At 45.2% G+C, this 18206-nt stretch overlaps 1 protein-coding gene across 5 annotated transcripts in view; it reads left to right on the forward strand.

Moving 5' to 3' along the window:
* Positions 1-18206, forward strand: part of PRICKLE2 (prickle planar cell polarity protein 2) — a 311761-nt gene that overhangs the window by 183592 nt on the left and 109963 nt on the right. The window contains exon 1 of one of the 5 annotated variants that reach the window (XM_087866879.1): positions 11979-16886. The exons of 3 other annotated variants lie outside the window; for them this stretch is intronic. The gene's annotated coding sequence lies outside the window, so the exon portion shown is untranslated. Of the gene's footprint in view, positions 1-11978; positions 16887-18206 lie in introns of those variants that run through there. One more of the 5 variants, XM_045807535.2, reaches the window with a different exon arrangement.

The following is an 18206-nucleotide window of genomic DNA, read 5'->3' on the forward strand; positions in this document are numbered from 1 at the left end:
AGGCATTTCTAGGAAAAGGGGTGCTACTGGCCTCTGGTGGATAGAAGCCAGAGACACTAATAAAACAGTAGGTCCCCACAGCCAAGAATTACATGGCACAGACTGTCCATAATACCAAGGTCAAGAAATCCTGGTCTGAGCCCAGCGTAGAATCACCTTCTTCACCATTGTCCCAAGAAGTTAAATAACAAGCGCCCATCCTCAAGGAATGACAGCCCTATGGTTGGAGTTGTGCTCACATGTGCAACCACAGCTGAACTTTCTCGGTGCATCCCTGCACTTATAAGCCACAGACCAATGTTCAAATTTCTGTTCCATCACTCATGTTTCTCATCCACAAATGGAGGTCATCATTCTTTCTCCTGGGATGACTGGGTCATCGTAAGAGCTCAATGTCCTTACAACTTTCTCTCATCATTGCCTCCTTTCCGTTTTATAAACCGCTCAGTCTGCCTGTGCTATTACAGCTGGCCAGGTATGTTCTTGGCTCCATGGTTAATGCCAGCAGGAGCCACAGACCGCTGTTCGTAGAATGGTGCCCAGTGTCTTAGACACAGAGGAGATGGCGTAGGTGAAATGCACCCCGGGAGAAGCAGCTGGGAAGTATTGGTGACCAGTGCAAGTGCAGGAGTCGGGGTGGTAGAAGTGAAGGAATCCAGGAATCTTGGCTCCCGGCCAAGGCATTGGCTGAAGTGGACTCCCAGGGTTGGCTAGTTTTATTGTAGAATAAATTGTTGCTCTGTAATGTAAATGGAAAATTAACTGTGTAACCAGTCAAAGAATCTTTGTGATTCTCTGTGAAACATACCACCCAGATAAGTTAAAGATTTATGTATTTTCTTTCAAGAGACATTTTCTGGAAGAGACCTGGTGGGAAAAGGGTACAAGTGGAAGAAAGACAGAGGTGGTTTGGTGGGGGAATTTCCTTCATGGAAAAAGGAAGAAAAAAGAAGAAAGGCGTAGTTCAAAATGCTGTTTGCTTCATGTAATTTAAAATGCAGGGTTCCAGCTAGGCTGCTAAAAAGGTGACATTAAATATGCCTTTTTCCTTCTTTAAAAAAAAGATGATTATAATTACACCTACATTATTTATTTGTTTGGGTCAGTGTGAAATGCGAAGAGGAGGAAAGAAAACTGGAAGGCTCCTGGTAAGACCTCTGATCCCTTGAGCCGCTTGCAGAGAAGAGAAGATGATCAGAAGTCACACCTGGCATCCTGAGTTTTCCAAAGAACCCTCCAGCTGATCTGAGCAAAGTAACACCCAGGCAGGGATTTCTCCATGGTGTCTCAGGCACAGGGCGTGAGGTGGATAACGACAGGACCAGTGCACTGGCAGAGCACCCATTTTGATGTAAGGAATTGTTTAGATACCTGATATAGGAAAAAACAAAACAAAACAAAACCCTTTCCTCTGCTTGGCCAGTCCTGCAGGCATACTGTGCGCTGCTGTCCGAGACTGTCCAGCTGGCTTGTTCTCATAGCGACCTTGGGAGGGACAGCTTCTGCATTTAGACACACCAGGAAGCCGTGCCTCTGAGAGGGTCAGACTCAGGTTCAAGTGACAGCATCAAGGATAGCGCGAGGGCTGGAGCCCACATCCTTAGACTCAAAACCAGGCTTCATGCTACTGTGGTATTAAAGCCCGTTAGAGGTAACTGAGATATCTCCATAGTGTAAACGTACTGAAAGCTGGTGAATGTTAAAATATACATTTGTACACACACACCCACACCCCTATACATATACACGTACACACATATACGTACAAATGCACATTTATGTCAGTGTAAATAGATAAATGAGACAACGTGCAGGATGGTAATGGGAACTGACTCTCTGCTCTGGTGTCTGGGAGAGAAGAGGTAGGGACTGTGGAAAACCAAAGAGTGTCCCCAGCCTAAATAAGGCTGCCCCGTTCAGCTGGTCCACCTAATCAGTGTGTCTCGGGAACTTGAGCTCAGAATGGCCAGATCTTCTGAGGCTTTTTCTTTTCTTTTTTGTTAAGAGAAGCTGTTGTACAGATGTAGGGTGGGCAAACCACACACCCTGCAGCCCGGATTCTGCCAGCACCTGTTTCAAGATTTCCTGGACTAAGCCCCCCGAGCCTAACGTCTTTCCTGTTTGGCTCCTTGCAGTGTCCCTACCTCTGAGGCAGGCCCAACAGGACAGAAGTGGGCTGAACTCCACCGCCAACTGACCATCCTGGACCCCTCTGCGGTCATCCTGTCTCACCCCTTCTTCCTCTTGTTGGCTTTCAACAGCAGGTGCTGGGGATTAGTTAGACCCCCATTTTCACAGTTCACCATGCATGCAGATCCCCCGAATGGCTCCCCCTCTGATTCGGTGGGGCCAGGTGGGGCCTGAGAACATGTGTGTTGAGCCGTTTCCCTGGTGATGCTGAGGTTGCAATCCAGGATTCCACTCTGGGAAGTCAAGGCTTAGATATGCCGCGTTTTTGCTTTTGGTTTTTTTTTTTTAGAAGGATGGGTGTGTCTCAAAGCCCTGGGCTTTTCACGTGGGTGACTAAGTTGGTGAAGGCAGAGGGATGAATTCCGTAGAACCCCTAGGATAGACTCACTGAGGCATTGCAGGGCCCATAGGAGAATTCTGTGAATCCTCCTAGTCCTACAGAGTTGCTACATTTACTCAATTTGAAGAACATCTCTTTCTTCAAATGAAAGAGCATCGCACTGACCCAAATCTATCCTAGACCACCTCCATAGCCCGCAACGCGGCTCTAGCCATGTGTCAAGTATTCAGTCTTTCCCATATCGCTATTGCCATGAAGAGGGGCTATAGCTGGCTGACCCTGCATTCATGACAAGCGCAAAGAACTTGTCTCTTACTCCTGGAGTAAGATCTCTTATGTCAAGATCAACCCAAACCTGGGATGGAATGGGATGGAATGGGAAGAACAGACTCAGCAAGCTAAATGAAAATTTTAAGGAACAGCCATGAATAGAAGGCAAAGGAAACAGAATCCGAAATTGAAGGAGTGCATGTAGTTCATGGCTATTTTGATTTCTCTGAGCCTCACTTCCTTCATCTGTAACTCAGTTGCCTTCCACTATCGGTATAACCTTGAAGCTTGTCCGGAGGGTTGTACTAGAAGTTGTGTATGTCGTAAATGTCATGTATAAATCTGGCTTATAAATCTCTCCACGTATGGCCCTATGGCTAGATATTCCTGATAGCAGTCATCTTAGAGATCCCAAAAGACTGGGCCTTTAGAAGGTCTGTGGGTAGCACCTGGGGGTTCTGATTTGGCTCTGCCAAAGGGTCTCTCCAGGAAGCATTCCTGTTTTTTCTGGGCAGCTGACTCCAGCCACTGGCTGCCTCGAAGCTTCTTCCATTCCTGGTGTTTCTGGTGGCCAGTTCTGTGGCTCCTCTCCTCCCAGCTGGCTGAACACTCTGTGTGTATATTCTTGTTGGCTGGGCTCCGAACAGCCCTTCCTTGCACGGCCTCCCCAGCTATGCTAAGTTGAGCAGTAAAGGCTCTGCCGGCTTCAGCCCCCAGCAGGGCTCTGCGTGTGCCATTTACGGGACGAGCGATGTGGCTCCTGCAGGATGAGTGGGGCCGCTGCCATGGAGAAGGGGTGCTAAATAATTCAGCACAGCAGCCTGCTCTGATACCATCCGAGCCTGTCCCCTGGCAACCCTGAGGATGCCCCAGCAGGGCTCCTCCTCGCTACGCTGCGGGTCAGGGGGAGCGGGGCGAATCCACAAGGCAGCCTGAAGCCCCCCAGGCTGTCAAGGGCTCTGCGGGCCGCAGCGGCAGGGAAGCTCGCCACCAGCGCGGGCTGATGCTGTGGGCTGCTGGCCGCTCAGGCCAGAGGGCTCCGGTCGCCCTCAGTGTCTAGGGCATGACTGATGGCACGTTTACACTCAGACCTGATAAACATTTTCTAAGAACCTGCTGTGTGCTTGGCAGTTTTACGTGTAGTATCTCCTATAATCCGGAAAGTCCATAAGGCAGAGACTGTTAGGAAAGGCTGAGAGAAGAAAAGTGACTTGTCGCAGTTCACACAGCTAATAAGGGGCAGAGTTGGGATTTGCCCTTGGATACATCTCGCCTGACAGACCCCTGTCTCTCTCCCCCAGACACTCGCTGTCTCGGTGGATCGGACTCTCACACATTAGGGCAAACACTACCAGCTTCTCTATAGGGAAGCACATGACAGTGTGTAACTGAACTTCTCCCACTATTCACTTCGACTGGCGTTTCAGGTTGTGTTACCTGTTTTTTGTAGTTTGGACCTTGCCTTGGCCTGGTTCTCTGCTGAGCAAGATGGTAACTGGAAGGCAGTGTTGAAAATGGCTGGCCTTGTCCCGGAACTTCCTGCCTGAGGGAAATGAGGGTCTTGAGGGCAGGATTCCTAGGTTCCTGAAGGGGCTCATTTAGTCAGAAGGTTGATAAGTTGGGACACACAGGGTTGGAGGAGCGGAAGGATGGACTGGGACAGAAGCAAACGCTAACAAGGCTTTTTTTTCAGCCCAGCAAGCCAGGAAGACTGACTTCTGCAGTTCTCATAAGGCCATTTTGCACAATGCATCACATGAACAATCTGTCTGCAGAGCCAGTTTCCCATTGGATGTGCAGATCATCCCCATGCAATAAGTGGCAGGTCTATGATGACGGTTTAACGGATAATAATAATAATAGTGTCTAATGCTTACTGAGTGATCTTGCTTGCTGCGTCTCGTACTGTGCAGAGTGCTTTGTGAAGATGATTTGGACTCATATAGCAAGAGGTATTACAGTTATCACCATTACTCACATTTTTCAGAGAAGACTTCTGAAGAACAGAGAGGTTAAGCAACTTGCCCAGTGTCACACAGATAGCAAGAGCTGGAGCCCAGAATCAAACACAGATTTCTTTTCCAATTCCAGGCTAGTTTCATTGTAGCAGGACTCTCTTTTAACCAAGATTAGTTAGATTCTATTCATAGCTATTTATAGATGCTAAGAAGATTTAAGATTAAAAGGAACAGGCAGAATCCAGCATGGTGGGTTGAGCAATATGTGTACCAGAGCTGCACTTCTCATTCTTTTCTCTCCATCAGTCACCTGCCTGATGACATTCACAGGTGTGACAGTTTCCCAGGGTTGTGATCAGCTTCCAGGAGAATTACAAAAAAATGTTCTATGGACATAAAGGACTGCAGTTATTAATAATTGTCACAGCCACAAATGGATCATCAGCTGTGGTGGTTTACGATTGGCCACAGCATGCATAGCATAGGCCATGGGTCACGGGCACTTTATTCAACCATATTTTTAAAGGGCCTACTGTGTGCTAGGCACTGTTCCAGGTTTCAAGGACAGAGTGCTCAATGAAACAAAAATCCTGCCTACCATCCCCTAGAGCTTACTTTTCAGGCCTCCATAGGGAGATAGAACATAGAGCAACATAAACAAGTAAAATATATAGTGATTTAAGAGTACTAAGTCCTGTGCATCGACTTCTAAAATGACAGTGTGAGGAGCAAAGCAGACCCTTTAACCAGGGAAATAATCATTTGATTGTGAAAATTATTTTTTTTAAAACAACTATTTAGGGTTTCTGAAAATTGTCCCAAGGGTATGTAGCAAATGCAGAAATACCTATTCAAGAAAAGCTACTAAATCTTGGTAAGAAGAGTGAGTTTATGGCATGTGAGCCATGACCCTCACATCTCCTGCTGCCGCTTATCCACATCACAAATCAGTGTGATGGGTACTCTACTCTGGGAGCATGCAGCCAAGAACATGGGGTTCCTTCTCCATCTAGCTCTCAGTCTAGTGCTATGATTTCACCCTGGGAGGGGCACTTCAGAGATTGGCAGCACCCTGCCCCTGCAAAGAAGCACTACCTTAGATCAAACTATGGAGCAATTTGTGCCCCAAGGTATTGTCAAAACTAGAACAATCAGCTAGCAATTAGTGGAGACTAACAGCTGGGTGTGATACCAATAAATACAAATCAGCCGGGTGCTCAGGGAGCCAGTACTCATGCGCTCTGAGTAGCGACAGCAGAGGCTGCACCCTGCAGAAGAAAGAGACTTCACTCAGCTTGTCTAGCCAGTCACTAAACAAATAAACACAATAACAACAAGCTCCAGAAAAGGGAGGGAGTGGGTTAGTATCCGGAATTGCTTTAATATGTTATCTAAAACGTTCCATTTTCAACAAAATATCATGAGTCATTCAAAGAAACAGAAAAGTCTGGCCCATACACTGGGAAAAAGTAAGCAAAAGAAACTGCCTGTGAAGGTGTCTAAATGTCACATTTATCAGACAAAGACTTTAAAGCAGCGATTATAAATATGTGCAAAGAACCATAAGGAACAGTGTCTAGAGAATTAAAGGAAAACATGAGGACAATCCATCATCAAATAGAGAATATCAACGAAGAGAAATGATTTTTAAAAAATGATTATTTTAAAAAAGGGAAATTTTGGAGTCAAAGTATAATTGAAATGAAAAATTTGCTAGAGAGGCCCAACAGCAGATTTAATCTGGAGGAAGAAAGAAACCAAAAACTTGAAGGCAGATCAGTAAAGTTGATGGAATCTGAGGAATAAAGACAAAAAAGAAAAATGAACAAAACTTTTTAAAAATAATTTAATTTTTTTCCAGTTTTAGTGAGAAATAATGGACACATAACACTATATAAAGTTTAAGGTGCACAGTGTGATGGTTTGATTTCCTGAATGAGTGTTTGAGAAATATGGGATAGCATTGTGCACACCAACATACGCATACTGGGATTAGCTAAAGAGACAAAAAAGAGCAGAAAAAACAACACTTGCAGAAATAATAGTGGAAAACTTCCAAATTTGATGAAAAAATATTAGTCTATACATCCAAGAAGCTAATGCAACCCAATTAGGTAAATTTAAAAAGATCTACACTCACTACCTTGAGACACATCACAGTCAGAATATGGAAAGACAAAGAGAAAATCTTGAAAGTAGCAGGGGAAACAACTTATCACAAAGAAGGGAACCCTCATAGGATTAACAGCTGATTCTTAAGTCTTGGCAAAGAGATTGGTACTCCCTCTAAATATTACATAGAATTACCCTATGGCCCAGCAATTCTATTCCTTGATATATACCCAAGAAAAGTAAAACATCCATCCTCAAAAAAACTGTACACAAATGCTCCTGATAGCATCATTGATAATAGTCAAAAAGTGGAAACGACCCAAACGTCCCTCAGTTGATGAAGCAGTGAATAAAATGTATAAATGTTTATCTGTACAATGGCATATTTTTCAACAGTAAAAAAAAACAAATGAAGCTCTGGTACAAGCTGCAACATGGAATGATGAACCTTGAAAATATTACACTAAGTGAAAGAAACAAAATACCAAAGTTCACATATTATATGATCCATTTATATGAAATGCTCAGGATAGGCAAATCTGTAGGCATAGAGAATAAATCAATGACTGCTTAGGGCTGGAATAGTGGGACAAATGGGGAGTGATTATTCCTGGCTAAGGCATGAAGAGTTGGTGAAAGTGTTTTAAAATTAGATTGTGATCGTGGTTGCGTAAGTCTATGAGTATCCTAAAATCTATCGAATTATACACTTTAAATGGGTAAACTGTATGATATGTAAATTGTATTTCACTAAAACGTGTTTTAAAGAGTGCCAAATGCTAAGGGAAAAAAAGTAGGGTAAAGGTTTGGCAGTATTAGCCAGGTGGGAGGGAAGACAATCTGGGCTAGGATAGTGAGGCTTCACTGCGGTGACATTTTTAAGACTAAAAAAGGTGAGAGCGTGAGCCGTGCTACTATCTACAGAAGGAACCTTTCAGACAGAGGGAAGAGCCAATGCAAAGACCTAGAAGATGGGCCAGGTGTGTGTGAGGACTATTGTCCATGAGACAGCAAGGCAGAGAGTAGCTGGAGATAGTATCAGAGAAGTCAAGGGGCCTCAAACTCAAGGGCTTTCCTCTGAGATAAGCAGCATTGGTGCATTTTGAGTAGAAGCGTGACACACTGTTTATTTTCAGAGAATCACTATAGTTGCAGTTTTGTGAATAGACTGAAGGAGGGCCTGATAGAGGCAAGAGCTGCTAGTGGCTTGCATCTCCATTCAGAAGGGAGATGACATGGCTTGGAGCAGGGGGAGAAGAGTGGGGATGATGGGAATGTGTTCCGTTCTGCAGGCGCTTTGAAGGTAGAATCAACAGGATGGGTCAAGGATTACAAAATGTTCAGTAAAAGGGGTCAGAGAGTAAATATGTTAGGCTTTGCAGGTCATACAGTCTCTGTTGGAACTATTCAACTTTGCTGTTGAAACTGGATGTGGCCATAGACACGCATAAATGAATAAGTATCCTTGCGTTCCAGTAAAACTGTATTTGCAAAAACGTGAAATAGTGGATTTGGCCAATGCGATGTGGTTTGCCAGCTCTTGGGTTAGAAACCAGGGCAAGAGGAGGAAATGAGTGAAGGATAACTCAAAAGTGTTGTTCTCAACCATTGGAAAGATGGAGTTACCATTAACTGAGAGAGTGAATCCTGCTGGCAGAGCAGATCTGGGGGCGGGGGCGGAGGGCGGGGTATGAAGAACTGAACTCTTCTTAAATTTGAGAAGTCTTCAGACATCCAGATGTCAATGCGGGTAGATTTGTAAGCCTTGAGTTTGAGAAAAGTCTGGTCTGAAGTGGAACTGGGGACCCTACACCAGATCAGGGAAGTGCACGCAGGTAGAGAAGAGCAGGGCTCCGAGGACTGAGCCCTGGGTTATGCCAGTGGTTAGCTGTTGGGAAGATGAGGAGGAACCAGTAGAAGAAACTGAGGAAGTACAGCCACAAGATAGAAGGGAAACCAGGAAAAGGTGACATCGCGGAAGTGAAGCTAAGAAAGTGCTTCAGAGAGGGTAAATCCGTCCTTTCCTTCCCCACTCACAAAATCATGTTGGCGCGCAAGTGAGCAGAGAAGTGTTCTTACGGGAAGATTCCTGAATTCTCTCTAATTTCCAGACAAGAAGACTTTTTATTCATTTAACAAATATTCATGAGCTGTCAGGTTACCAGGCACTGTGCTAGATGCTTGGAACAGAACAGCATGCCAAAAAAGACACAGTCCCTGCCCTCAGAGAGCATGCGGTCCCTTTAGAGAGAGAGGTTTATCAGGTGATTCATTAACATTAGCCAAGGGTGGATCGTGGTCACTCAGCATGGGTGCCGATCTATGAAACACAACAAGAGTTCTAAAGAAAAGGAGTTACCTAAGAAAGCAATACTATGAGTTTTCTACAAAAGAATTGATCTAGGGGCACCTGGGTGGCTCAGTCAGTTAAGCATCTGACTCTTGATTTTGGCTCCAGTCTTGATCTCAGGGTCATGAGTCCAAGCCCCACATTGGGCTCCACGCCAACATGGAGCTTACTTAACAAAAAAAAAAAAAAAAAGAAGGAGGAGGAGGAGGAGGGGAGGAGGGGAGGGAGGAGGGGAGGGGGGAGGGGGAAGCGGGAGGAAAATAATTAGAATTGATCTAATCTGGAGGGCCAGGGAACCTTCCATACTTTTGTTTTTAGTAATAAATGACTTCCAACATATCACATCCTGATTGAGACACACCTGGTTTTTGAGAGGATGTTTGAGAACCTCTGAACTCGAGGAAGAAATACAGGCTTTGTCCTCAAACCCAGGACCCAATCTCAGCTGTGGGTCCTGGTGCCATTCTTGATCCTCTTTGAAACTCACTGTCCTCATGTGTACAGTAGTAGATAGTAACAGCTACAGTTTGAGATGATGGGGAGGACTAAACAAGATAAAGCATATGAAACACCTGGCATGTAAGTCCTTCCCATTCCTTGAGAAAAACAATATGTCATTTCGTACATCTGTGACATTTTATCTTCCAAGATAATTTTCCCAAGACAGGTCTTTGCAGCAAGTTGGATGTTTTCTGAGGCAGAGAGTTTTTCAGCTTTTTTTCTGGGGTATCTTCCATTTTGCTGGCGTTCTCTCCCAAGAGAAGCGTGTGGAGCTCTAGTGCCCGCATTTAGGAAATGCTGGAAAACGGAAGCATCCCTGTGCATCTCTTGCTCATTCTTCTCGTCCTTTATACAGAGAAAATTCAGGTTTCTACTCAGCTGTTTAATGAAAATGACTACTTCCAAAAAGCTGCTGTAATAAAGTACAGCCTTCTTTCCCTAAAACAAAAGTGGTGTTCTCTGGCACATCATGTCAGTTTAACAATATTTTTGTGGAAATGTGCAGTGGTAAGCACGCTTAAGTCTTTGATGCAGTTTCTAGTCTTTTTTGGGGGAGGGAGGAAAATCTGTAACAGTCTTTCATTTTGATTTGCCCATGCTAGCCTGTCCACATTTCTCCTTTTAATTAATGTAATTAAAAAAGGATAAGAGGCTGTGGTAGAATTTTGTGCATTAGATTAACGGGATCAAGAATAATTAAAATGTCTGAGATGAGGCACATTCCTAAAATGGTGGAAAAGAGAAAGGAAGGCCTTTTTTGTTTGGATTTAAAGTGTGCCAGATTATCTTTCATAAGATTTAGGAATGTGTCCATGGTCTGAGAAACATTTATGATATGGAGTCTTAAAGAGGCAAGAAAGAAGGGGTGCTTGGGATGGGTCACTCCTTATGTCTGTCATGAACAATTTTATAACTTATGTTCGCACCTCTCATTCTTGCTCCCTTGTCTGCAAACCAAGTCGGGAGTAATATTCACACTAACTCTATGGTAGGCGCTCTTCAAAGTACTTTATATACTTCAGCTCAGCTCATCGTATTAGCACTCCTGGCAGATAGATGTCTCTCTCCATTTTATAGACGCGGAAACTGAGGCTTAGAAAAGATGAGTGGCTGTTCTTGCCAAGTCACGTAGGTAGGAGGTTAGAGAGCCAAACTGGAATTCAGGTCTTTCTGTTGCAGGAGACAGATGTTTTATCGTAAGTCCTAATTGGAAAAGTGGTTAGAAACTGTTGAGGGGAATCTCCTTGGAGCTTTTCTTTTTCATGAAGGCAGCCCCACTTTTGTGGGTGCCTTATTTGTCTTCACCTGCACTTGGCGAGCCCCACACGTATCTTACCTGCACTACAGAAGCCTCACAAGTTTGGTTATGTGGGTTGGCTGCTGTCGCTTGAGAGTTATTACAAATCTAGATTGTAGATTTGTTTGGTGTCGTTTTTCTTTTTGGAGCAAGGCAGATACACCCTTGATCTCTAGCATTCTTTTAGAACGGTCATCATTTTTGATGTTCGACATCCCTCTGTTGTGAGACATTATGGTTTGAGCATATTGTGCTAACGGATTTACATGGCAAAGTAAAAATTGACAGCTGTGGTAAGTTATCAGGTTCCCCAGGACCTCTTCTTTCCTCTTCCTCCTGGGCTTGTACTTCCCAGCCCCCTTGCAGTTGGGTGAGGTCATGTGACAAGTTGGATCACTAGAAGTGACGTCATTGGCCCCCAGGCTAAAGCACCTAGGACAGCCTCTGGAGATTAGGTGTTGAGACCGCAGAAGCACAAGAAGGAAGCTGACTGGATCCTGAGTCACTGCCTGCAGAGCCTCTGCACCTCCAGCCAACTTTGCGTGAGCGGGAAATCGACACTTGTTGTTAAACCACTGAGATTACAATTGTTTGTTACTGCATCGGAGTCCAGCCGATCCCAGCTAGTAAAACAGTTCTTTATCAGCCTCCTCTGCCCCATTTTAAAAAATTTACTGCATTTTGAAATTTGAGGATCATTCAAAACTATATAAAACTATGCACATATATATGTGCACACATATATATATACACATATACATATATACACATACATATATATAAAGTTTTGAAGAATATTCTTTGAAATTATATAATACATATATAGTGTATGTAGACTATACATTATCCATACTATATATGTAATGATAAATTATAATTAAATTATAAACTATAAGTACGTATATAATATGTATATTCTATATACACGTACTTCTTTTTTAATAAAATAAACTTAAATGAACTTTCAACCTTTGTTAGATACATGCTTTGAAACTTTGGTAATATCCCTTATAGTAATTAGGATTTCACAGTGTCAGGGCCAGGGGGTACTTATCTAAATTAGCTAGGACTGGTGCTTTCTCTCTCTCTCTCTTTTTTTTTTTTTTTAGAGATAGAGTGGGCAGAGGGGCAGAGGGGCAGAGGGAGAGAGAGAATCCCAAGCAGGCTCCATGCCCAGCACGGAGCCTGACACGGGGCTCAATCTCCCAACCCCGAGATCATGACCTGAGCCAAAATCAACAGTCAGATGCGTAACCCTCCCGCACCACCAGGTGCCCCGTCTTTCTCTTTTTAAAGTGTTCCTGAGACCAAGTCCCAGCCGTTGCTCTGAATGACCAATGCCAGTTCTTACCATCTCAGGATGCAAAAGTCTGCCTTGAGTCGGAGTGAAATCCCTCTTTAGTTCATCTCAAATCCATTCTGTCTTATTTTACACCTCCGGAAATGGAGATAAAAAGCTGTTCTTTAGGACTGTCCTCCACAGAGCCCTTCCTCTTGGGGGCCACAGTTCCCCTGTCATTTTCCCTGTCTCTTCTGTGAGCCAACCAGCAGTGATTCCCTGACCCTTCCCAGTGCTCCTCTAACAGGATTTTGACGGATGCCGGCTAGAATATAAAGCTGGTTTGATTTTCCGTAGTGTCAGGAGCACCCTCTTTGTCAGCTTCCCCCCCCCCCACCCCGCCAGTGTCCCGTCAGTGTTGCTCCACTGCCTTGTGCCCTTGAAGACGAGTCTTTAATTCTGCAGGGCTGCTAACACTTTTCCTCCTGCCGGCAACACCTTCTCTAGCAGCTCACGTTTGACCTTGGCAATCATAGCAGACTTTTCATTTATGGCTTCTGGATATCGTGTCACGCTGGGTAAGGCCTTCCCCCCCTATAAAATTGTTTTCTCATTCCCCACCCCCAAAAAGATGATTTTTGACCTTCTCAAATCACACTTTTCCTGATTTCTGATCACCTCGGCCACGATGAGTCTAGTCTTCTGCCTCTCTCTTCCTGTACGTTGTATATAGTTCTGGCCACTTATGCGACTATCTTATTTTTTGTCTAAATAGTAAGTTCTGAAGGTCAGCAGTTGTGTCCTTGTCTCAGTGAGAGTGTCCTGAATTTCACAGATCCCCAATAAATACTTGATTGTCTCATATGTATTCCCTGTTCTCCCTGCCACCCCCTGCCAAGAAGTTTGCTGTCATAACTGTGGAATTTCACTCTGTTTTTGCAAAAAAAACAGCGTGAGGTTTGTCCCCATTTACCAGGTCTCTGAAATTTCCAAGCAGTTGGGGTCTCACCTTGTCTAATACCTAACAGTATATTTTTGAAAAATCCTGAGTAGGATGGTGTGCAGGATGAAAATACTTGTCATGAGGCATTACTGATCTGTGGGCTTTATTATTTCAATAATCTGTACAAGGATGATGCATAGATCTCCAGAGTCCCCATCACTAAGCTGTGCTCACGGAGCACATGCTGTCACAAGGACCTCAGCAACGTGCTTTTGCACCATCCCCCTCCTGACTGCGGTTAGACCTTCGAGAACCCTGCACGCGCCCTATCCTGACATGCATCACACTCGCTCTAATTGCTTGCTTAATTGTCTTCCCCTCTCATTTCTAAGCTCTTTTTAAGGCAGGACTTGTGTCTGTCTTGGTCACCATGATGTCCCTAAGGCCTAACAGAGTGCAAATAGTAGGAGCTCATTTAATGAGTGAAGGGATACATGAATGAATGAAGTGTCCATGCTTTCCAGAAATCTAGATGTCTTGCCCTCTTGTGCCGCTTCAGAGAGAGAGGCCCCTGGTGCCTCTTGGTCATTTTTACTGCTTTCTTCCCTAGTTTCGTAGCCCTTGCAGATATCCATTTCATGTGAAGGGCATGTCAGCAGCTTGCCCGTTTTAGGTGGAATTTTGAGTTATACCCTGGAAGTGGGGATGATTTTGCCATCTCCATTGACCCACCTCCTCCCGTCTTTTGAACTTTGTCTAGTCAGTTAACTAATCAGTGCCAAAGTGAACGGTGAAGTCATCATTACGTCCACTACCAAGAGCTCACATGTACTGAACATTTGCTGTGTGCTAGGCTCAGCGCTCAATGCTTCACGCTGAGGATCATTCGATTCTCTAAATAGCCCTGCAAAGGTAGGCATTGTTTTGGTCCCTCCTGTTACAGATGAAAACCTCTGGCCCCATATCAGACAGTTAGCAAATGTCAGGGCCAGGGTCCGTCCCCAGGCCATCCTTTCCAGACCCCGTGTTCTGTTGTTAACTCTCAGGAAGCTGGTAGTCCTGGGCCAGCTTTCCTCTTCGTTGCTGCACTGTTAATCACTTGTGAATGCTTCTGATAATTCTCATATGATCATAAGTCTGTCAGAGAGTAGTGGGCCCATCTTCAGGGGAAGAAACTGGGACAGGGGCATAGAAAGTCGAAGCGACTTCTCCATGGCCACACCAGCGCAGGATGCCTCCTTGCCATTGGTGGCCCCAAATGTTGTATTTGCTCATCTCCTCCTGGAAGGATATTGAGGTGGGGGGGGGGGGCATCCCCTTCCCCACATGTTCTGAGCTCTGTGTGATGGACACCTAAAGCGGAGTGTTACTCATTCGTTCGTATTCTGTTTCTGTTAGTGCCAAGTTAGACCAGGTCCCATGATTTTCACCATGAAAGGTCTTCTCTGAACCGAAGAGAAGCATTCTGAAAGAAGTTATAGGGCATTATTAATACAATTACCTATAACAAAAGACATAATTTAACTTCCCACATCTAACAAAGAAATTCATTTGAAGCTTCAGGAACTCCAGCTGGAAGGGCAGAGCTCATCAGAGTGGGTTCTCCAGGCGGGGGGAGTGCAGGCAGGGAGCCGTGCTGGCTGCTTTGTCCTGGGGGACGCCTCTGTGCACGATGGAATACACCTCCTTCCCCGCTTCCCCAGCCCATCCCTCAGCCTTCACCTAAGGAACCCACAGCACTTCCTTATCGCAAGCACAGGGGCGAGAATGTTGGCTTGCGCTGGCCCAGCATACTGCATAGGTGGCATTGAAATTACACTTGATTTTAAACAATAAGAAGAGGTGACCATGAAAATAGAGGATAGAAACAATGACCATCCTAGTGGAAAGCAGGCCTTGGTGATTTTTTTCTGACTTCATCCAAAATGTCAGAAGTCACTGTTATTTATGAGTGTGACAGTGTGTCAGTCCTCACTACAGGTGCATTCAACACTTTTTCTTGATTGCACTAGAGCATGCGCTAGGAGAGAGCAAGCCCCGTATCCACACCCAGTCCTTAGAATAGTGCATGGCACAGAGTAGGTTCTCAGCAGGTGTTTCTTGAATGAAGGGACAGATGAAGAAATTGAAGACCCCAGGAGTTAAGTTACTAGTCCAGGTCATATCACTTGCAGAAATTAAGGATTTGAACCCAGGACTGCCCAGCTCGGGGGAGTTCCGTCTTCGGGATTGCTTGGATAGGCCTGTATTGGAGCAGTGAATGGGATATTAGAGACCCAAAAGTGTTTAACAAAACTGCAGTCTGAGATTCAGGAAATATGGGTTCTAGTCCCAGTGTGAAGTCCCAGTGTGACTGTGGAGGGAAACAAACAAACAAACCCTTCTCTACACAAAGCCTCAGTTTTGTAATCCATAGAATGGAGGAATGGAAGCAGTACTCTCTAAGGGTCTAGGGGCCCTCACATACCCCTGGGCTGATTTATGCTTTGTCATCTCTTATACTCAGGAGGAGCTGGGGTCAGGGCTTGAGGGAGGGAATGACTAATTCATCACCCAAGCACCTGAGGAAAGTCGTCTTGTGTTTTATTTCCGGCGTGCACAAAAATTCAAGGATGACGTAGTCTCCAGCCAGCAAACACGCAGAAATGAAAGTTAAAGAGAGAAAAGAAAGTACAGGCATTTGAAGACTCCACACAGTTTGGGGAGGGGGGTGGGGAGGAAAAAACGAGCTTGGATACCACTCCTGGGTTGATGCAGCATATAATCTAAAACAGGCGCTCAGGTTGATAACTGTGCCCAGATCCGATTCCCGGCACATTAAGAGCACAGCCTTTAAAAAGAAAAAGAAAAAAAAAAGGCGTATATCTTTAAAGCCTGTCTTCTTACGTGTGGTATTTTTGTACTCCTTTGGAGGTTGCAGAGCTAGGGCCTTTGCACCCCGCGAAGGCTTTCTTCCCCCTCTCCCTGGCTTGGGGATTATTGATTTGGAAGGCGAGGCTAATTTACATGTAAATAAATCTCGGTGCTGGGCAGCGGGACGGGACGTCCAGATGCCGCGACTGACTTGCTGACGTCACGGCTTCATTAGCATGCGGAGGATGCGGGCACTGCAACAGCGACTTCTCCGGCACCACCAACCTCTCCAACGACAGTTATTATTATTTTTTTTTTTTTGGCCGAGCTGCACATTTCCTGGTTCGGTGTCTTGGGCCCTGCGACCAGCTGACTGGTCGTCCAGGGTCTGGCTCGGGATCAGTTGGTGACGCTGAAGCTGGGGTCTGTGACTTCCTGCAGATTGAGAAGCTGGGTTCTCAGGGAGGCTGTCGGATCCAAAGGAAGGGTAGAAGTCACACTTTTTTTTTTTACCTTGCTCGGTGGGTGCCCAGCAGGGTCTCCATCCAGCAGCGCTGTTTTCCATGAGTGCATGCAGGGCAGCTCCGCCTTGAGCCTGCTTCTGGCTTCGGGAAGGGTCTAGATTTTGAGAAGGGTTTCCAGAAGAAGATGCTTTGGCTGCCTGCGGTCCTGCTTGCGTTCTTAGAAGCCAGACCTGGGGAGAAAGTGAACTGTGGCAACTGACAAGCTCAGAGAGTCTGGTGGAAGCTTTCCCCCCACCTGAAACTGGGCATTTTATCCTCCCTGGAGGTAGGTAAGAAATTTGTTCTAATTCACATATTAAACAACTGTGTATTTTTCTAGGGAGGGTGAGAAAGCTGGATGTGAATGCTTTGCATGAGAACAGGTTATTACAGCTCCATTATCTCCGTCAAGTGACATTTTTAGTGGTCCTGTGGCACCTTTTACCTTTTCTATGCTGATTAGAAAGCTCGCTTGCCAAGTGACATGTCACAGCTGTAGGGAGTCCTGAAGAAACACTGCCGTCTTCGTGCTTTAGAAGCAGCTGTTCTGTAAAAGAAGTGCAGCTATCTTTAAAAAATAATCATAAAGGGGAGAGGGTTTAAAGACCAAACACCTGGTAGTGTTCATGCACAGTAGTCCTTTCCGCTCGGGATGTCAGAAACCATTAGAGGGTCTGGGGGATGAGGACTTCGCTGAGACTTCCAGGTAAAGAAATGGTGCTCGGATAATTTAGGTTTAATTTTAGCCAGTGCTTTCATATTAGAAATGGTGACAGAGCTTGCGACGACGACTGCCCTCGCGTATGTTCTCTACCTTGGGTTTTTGGAGGAGTGCTCCTAGTTAGGGCTCCTCACTCTTGGTGTCCCCAAAACCAATCATAGCATTACTAATTTGCCGTGGAGGTCTTGCGATGAAATCCAGGTCTTTAATCCCATGATTCTTTGTTGTATGGTCTTAGACTATGCCAGGGTCCGACGGGACTTTTATGAACCATAAATAAGCCGGCTGGGCCAAATCACACCAGGGTAAGTGATCTGTACCAGATGCGATGCCATCCGCTGGTCCAAGCACAGCTCTTGTGTAATTTAGGCACATATATTATTTCCCCAGCGAGAGAGAGCTCTGCTTCCAGGCAGTGCGTCCACGACCACAGTCAGGGGAGGGCTCCAGTGTGCCGTGAATGTATCGGCACGGACTGCCGTGTACCAAAGCTGCAGCTTGCAAGGCTGCAATTCGCTTTGAACATCTCTTTCCAGAGACTGCTTTAAACCATCTCGCTGAGACTTACACTAAAGGAAGCAGCCTGGCCTCCTTGCTGGAGGCCGAATTGGCAGCTCTAATCCCGCTCCCCAGAAGGTTTATTGGCTGCTGATGGCTTTCACAGATGGGTCAGGATGAGTATCCCCCTGGGCTCCAGAGTAAGTCACAACTTTGACAGAATTACCATATTTTGGAAATTTGGATTTTAATGGCTCCTTGAGTGCTTGTAAAGGTTTTGCCTTTCCATCAGATGCTCTTTCCCCTCGGAAGTTCTTTTTTTTTTTTTAAATTAAAACATGTTGGCTCCACTGGGCATTTCAGCCTATAAATAGTCATGGGGAAGCCAGAA

This window comes from Ursus americanus, chromosome 14 (assembly GCF_024610735.1).
Source record: "Ursus americanus isolate L20-20 chromosome 14, mUrsAme1.1.p, whole genome shotgun sequence".
Lineage (NCBI taxonomy): Eukaryota > Metazoa > Chordata > Mammalia > Carnivora > Ursidae > Ursus > Ursus americanus.